The sequence below is a fragment of the Hordeum vulgare genome, chromosome 6H (genome assembly GCF_904849725.1).
Source record: "Hordeum vulgare subsp. vulgare chromosome 6H, MorexV3_pseudomolecules_assembly, whole genome shotgun sequence".
Taxonomy (NCBI): domain Eukaryota; kingdom Viridiplantae; phylum Streptophyta; class Magnoliopsida; order Poales; family Poaceae; genus Hordeum; species Hordeum vulgare.
This window is the reverse complement of record NC_058523.1, coordinates 503291465-503297490: the sequence shown is the minus strand read 5'-3', so window position 1 is coordinate 503297490 and position 6026 is coordinate 503291465.

The following is a 6026-nucleotide window of genomic DNA, read 5'->3' as shown; positions in this document are numbered from 1 at the left end:
GAACGTGGGAAGTGGGGTTGAGTTACTATGTATTAAAGAAACAACTTTTGAAGATTTGAGGATTTTCGTTCCAAAATCATCAGCTGACAAGGACGCAGTGAGGATTTTGAACAAAGTTTCAAGTAGAACGCATATGAAGAATCGAATAGACTGGATGAGAATAGCATAGAGGGAAAGTAGGGTCCGATCACATTCACTTAGAAGAAATATCAACTTGAAGGAATAGCTATAAGTGAATGCTGTTGAGGACTTGAAATCACAATCTATCTAGTCAAACGAAAGTCATCAAGTGTTTTTGAAGATTTTGTGATAAATCATCACAATGAAGAACATTGTTTTGAGGAAAAACACATTTTGAGGAAATGGAACATTTGAAGAAAATCAACTTGAGGAATTTCACATTGGGCGGTGGCGTGACCCACCATATAAGAATGTTGATTACAGACGCCGCGTACAATTGTCGTAGGGCCCTGAGAATCAATTTCTTCGTTGATTTCTTCACATTCAAAGTGATATTCTTCATCAGTTGAAGAAAATCCATTCATCATGTGTTGCACATCTAAGTCATCAATTTTGCATAAGTGTTAGGATGTGTGCATGTTTTTACAAAACATATGAAGATTCTAAGATATTTAGCTCACACTGCAACTTGCAAAACCTTTTCTCATCCAAGGGCTTAGTGAAGATATCTGCCAGTTGATCATCAGTCTTCACATGGTCGATGAGGATATTTCCCTTGAGGACATGGTCCCGAAGAAAATGATGACGAATCTGGATGTGCTTGGTCTTCGAGTGTTGTACTGGGTTGTATGCAATCTTGATTGCACTCGCATTGTCGCAGTAGAGAGGCACATTCTTCATGTTGATGCCGTAGTCCATGAGGGTTTGCTTCATCCATAGTAATTGAGCACACCATGAATCAGCAGCAATGTACTCAGCTTCGACAGTGGAGAGTGATACGCAGTTCTGCTTCTTTGAGGACCAGTAAACTAGTGATCTTCCGAGGAAATGGCATGTGCCAGAATTTGACTTGCGATCCACATGATCACCAGCATAGTGAGAATCAGAATACCCTACCAAATGAAGATTTTATCCCTTGGGATACCATAATCCTAGTGTTGGTGTGTGAGCTAAGTATCGAAGAATATGCTTCACAACCTTATGGTGTGATTCCTTCGGTTTTGCTTGAAAATGTGCACACATGCAAACACTAAGCATTATATCTGGCCTAGATGCACATAGATACAATAAAGAGCCAATCATAGAGCGATATACCTTCTGACCGAAATCTTTACCATTTTCATCAATGCCGAGGTGGCCGTTGGTAGGCATTGGAGTCTTGGCACCCTTGCATTCATGCATGTCGAATTTCCTCAGAACATCCTTGAGGTATTTCTCCTATGATATGAAGATTCCATTGCGTTGTTGACGAATTTGAAGACCTAAGAAGAATTTCAGCTCCCCCATCATAGACATCTGATATTCTTCACTCATCATGTAAGCAAATTCATCACTGTATCGTTTGTCAGTACAGCCAAATATGATATCATCGACATATATTTGAAACACAAATAGCTCATTATCATAGGATTTAGTGAAAAGAGTTGGATCGAGTGAACCAGGTTTGAAGCCTTTCTTCATGAGGAATTCCTTCAATGTATCATACCATGCCTGAGGGGCTTGCTTGAGACCATAAAGAGCCTTTTTCAGTCTGAATACTTTGTCTGGATTCTTTGGATCCTCAAAACCTGGGGGCTGAGCAACATATACTTCTTCCTCAAGCTTACCATTGAGGAATGCACTTTTCACATCCATTTGGTATAAGATGATGTTATGACGATTAGCATAAGCAAGTAGTGCTCGAATAGCTTCAAGTCTAGCAATAGGTGCAAAAGTTTCATCGAAATCTATTCCTTCAACCTGGGTGTAGCCTTGGGCTACAAGTCGTGCCTTGTTCCTCACCACTTGACCATCCTCATCTTGCTTGTTTCGGAAAATCCACTTGGTGCCGATGATGTTGTGCTTGCGAGGATCTAGTCGTTTGACGAGCTCCCATACGTCATTCAGCTTGAATTGAAGAAGTTCGTCTTGCATAGCTTGGATCCACTCCGGTTCCAAAAAAGCCTCAGCAACTTTTGAGGGTTCTGGGATGGATACAAAGGAAAAATGGCCACAAAAGTTAACTAAGTGTGAAGCTTTTGAGCGAGTGAGAGGACCTGGCGCGTTGATGTCGTTGAGGATTTTGTCAAGTTCTACTTCATTTGCAATCCTCGGATGAGCTGGTTGAGGATTTCGTCTGGGTTGAGGAAGTGGTTCTGGTGCAATTTCCTCAGGAGCATCTTCTTGATTTTCATCAGTGATGGGGATTGTTTCTTCACCAATCTCCTCAGTGGGGACAATGTCTTCAGTAGGTTTGAGCTTTATTGCTTCCTCACGAGACAGCTTATCTGGATCAGAAGGCAATTGCTCTCTTTGTGAGCCATTAGTTTCATCAAACCGCACATCTACAGTCTCAACAACTTTGTTGTGATAGTTGTTGAAGACTCTGTAGGTGTGCGAGTCTTTTCCATAACCGAGCATAAAACCTTCATGTGCCTTAGGTGCAAATTTTGAGCTATGGTGAGGATCTCTAATCCAACATTTTGCACCGAAGACTTTGAAATAACTTACATTGGGTTTCTTGTCAGTGAGGAGTTCATATGAGGTTTTCTTGAGGAATTTGTGAAGATATACCCTGTTGATGATATGGCATGCAGTGTTGATTGCTTCAGGCCAAAAGCGACGAGGAGTCTGATATTCTTCAAGCATAGTTCTTGCCATTTCAACCAGAGTCCTGTTCTTCCTTTCGATGACACCATTCTGTTGAGGAGTATAAGGAGCGGATAATTCGTGAGTAATACCAAGTTCATCAAGATAATCATCAAGACCAGTGTTTTTGACCTCTGTTCCATTATCACTCCTGATATGTTTGATCTTGATGCCAAAGTTCGTCGAGGCCCTAGAAGAAAATCGTTTGAAGATTTCCTGCACTTCAGTTCTATACACTATGATATGCACCCATGTATATGTGGAATAATCATCAACTATGACGAAGCCATATAAAGATGTTGCATTGGTTAGTGTGGCATAGTGAGTAGGTCCAAATAGATCCATATGAAGCAATTCGAATGGACGTGTAGTGGTCATGATAGTCTTCGAGGGATGCTTGGATCTGGTCATTTTCCCGGATTCACAAGCACCGCAGAGATGATCCTTGAGGAATTTGACTGATTCGATGCCGATGACATGCTTCTTCTTTGCGAGCGTGTGCAAATTCCTCATGCCTGTATGACCTAGTCTTCGGTGCCACAACCATCCTTCTGAGGTTTTTGCTAGTAAGCAAGTGGCTGGTTGAGGACCTGTAGAGAAATCAACAATGTACAAATCCCCTCTTCTTACACCTTCGAAGACTTTGGATCTGTCAGATTCCATGATGACTACACATCTATATCTACCAAAGATGACAATCATATCAAGATCACAAAGCATCGAGACTGACATGAGGTTAAAACCAAGGGATTCGACAAGCATCACTTTGTCCATATGCCTATCCTTGGAAATAGCCACTTTGCCAAGTCCCAATACCTTGCTTTTACCTTTGTCAGCATATGTGATTTGCTTCAGAGGTGATGGAGTTAGTGGCATATTCATCAGCAAGCTTTTATCACGAGTCATGTGATGTGTGCAGCCACTATCAAGAACCCACTCAGTGTTCTTGGGCTTGTCATCCTGTAGATGAATTAGTACAACTTACCATCTCATATGCTTCAGATTTGAAGAATATGATATCAATTTCATCAGATAAGAATTTCATCACAACAGAAGTGTGAAATATTTATATTTCCTCAACATTAGCTTGCGTCCTATCAAGCATTTCCTCAGGTCTCCAGCAAATTCTTCAGATGATGATTTTCATCTGGAGACCTGACCTGCAGAAGTGATTAGTTCGATTTCTTCACCACCCACATCCGAAGGGGTGGCAAAGCATTCATCATCCTGCGAGCAGCATATGAGAAAGGTGGCATTGAAGCTAATGCACTTCTCTTAACAGTAGGGGGGCTAAAGTACTCATATGAATATGCAGAGAACGGGTTTGAGGATTTATGAACATAATGATTTGAAGAGTAACGCTCATATTCACATTCCTTGTAGTTTCCCTGCATGTTAGACACATTAGCATGGGTACGAGCATAATTTTGACCAGTTGAGGATTTTGATCCTCTTGAAGACTTTGGTCCTCCTGAGGAACATGATCTGGGGTTCAGATTCTTCAGTGGTGGTGTCATGAGGACATTCACCATAAGAGTTTGAAGACAACTTTTGGGAACCCAGATTTTCCTCAAGGGAGGGTCATTCTTGCAGTTAGTTCCAACATATCGAGCAAATACTTCACCAGATTGATTTTTGAACAGTTTATAGTTGGAGTCAAATGACTCATCTGAGGAATAGGATAATTCACATGAAAAGCCAGTTAGATTAGATGGATCAAAAGGAGGCCCGGTAGCAGCAACCCATGAGGTTATGGGATACTGCTCAGGTTTCCAATAAGATCCATCAGCATTTAATTTCCTCTCAAAGGCAATTCCTTCTTTCCTCGGGTTCCTGTTCAAGATCTGCTTTTTGAGCACATCACAAAGGGTTTGATGTCCTTTGAGGCTTTTGTATATGCATGTCACATACAATTCCTTCAACCCTGCATTTTCATCAGTAACATTTGTGTTTTCCTCAAGTGAGGAAATAGACACAACAGGTGCAGTTGAAGAATTTGTAGCAATAGAAGCATTTGATGATTCTGGTGAAGAATTAGCAGTTTCGCGTTCAATGCATTTAAGACATGGAGGAATGAATTCAACTTGACCAGCGCTGATCTGTTGAGCTGGTAATGAATCATTTTCCATACGAAGATCATCATGAGACATCCTCAGCTTCTCTAGATCAAGCTTCCTTTGATGAAATTCATAGGAAAGCTTCTCATGATCAGTGAGGAGTGTATCATAACGATCTTGAAGATTATCAAATCTAGACTGAATACTTTTCACATCTTCAGTGAGGATTTGGGTAAGGTTCATTTCATCATTCAACAGATCATCACTTTTATCTAGCACTTTCTGAAGCTTTTCCAGGGCAGTTTGTTGTTTTGTGGCAATGATAGCAAGTTTACTGTAACTGGGTTTTTTATAATCATCGGGTTCACATTCACTTGAATCAGAGGAGGAGGCATTATTTGGAACCTTTGAACCTTTTGCCATGAAGCAATAGGTTGGAGCGAAGTCATCAGCATAGTCATCAGTGTGGATGGTGCAATCATTTTCTTCAAGATTGAAGATTGACTTGCTGACGAAAGTGGTTGCCAGTGCAAGACTAGCCTGTCCGGATTCTGAGTCTTCATCAGAACCCTCTTCTTCATCACATTCCTCTGATTCTGCCTCGGAGTCCATTTCCTTGCCAATAAGTGCCCGAGCCTTTCTGAAACTAGTCTTCTTGTGCGATGAGGGCTTTGACGATGAGGATTTTGAAGATTTCTTCTTCTTCTTCGAGTCATCAGAACTGTCATCCTTGTATTTCTTCTTCTTAGATTCCATTCCCCAACGGGGACAATCAGCAATGTAATGACCTGATTTCTTGCACTTGTGGCAGGTTCTTTTCTTGTAGTCCTCAGATGAAGATTCTGATTTCCTCATGTCTCTTCTTGAAGATTTACCGAACTGGCCACGTCGTGTAAACCTCTGGAATTTCCTCACGAGCATTGCAAGCTCCTGTCCAAATTCTTCAGGGTCACCAATGTTGTCATCTGAATCTTCTTCTTCAGATGAGGAAATTGCTCTAGACTTTAGTGCACGTGGTCTAGAATAGCTTGGTCCATATAGTTTTTCTTCTCTTCTAGCTAGAATTCATGAGTATTTAGCCTTTCGAGTATATCAGCTGGATCAAGCATCTTGTAGTCTGGTCTTTCTAGAAACATCAGAACTAAAGTATCAAATGAAAAT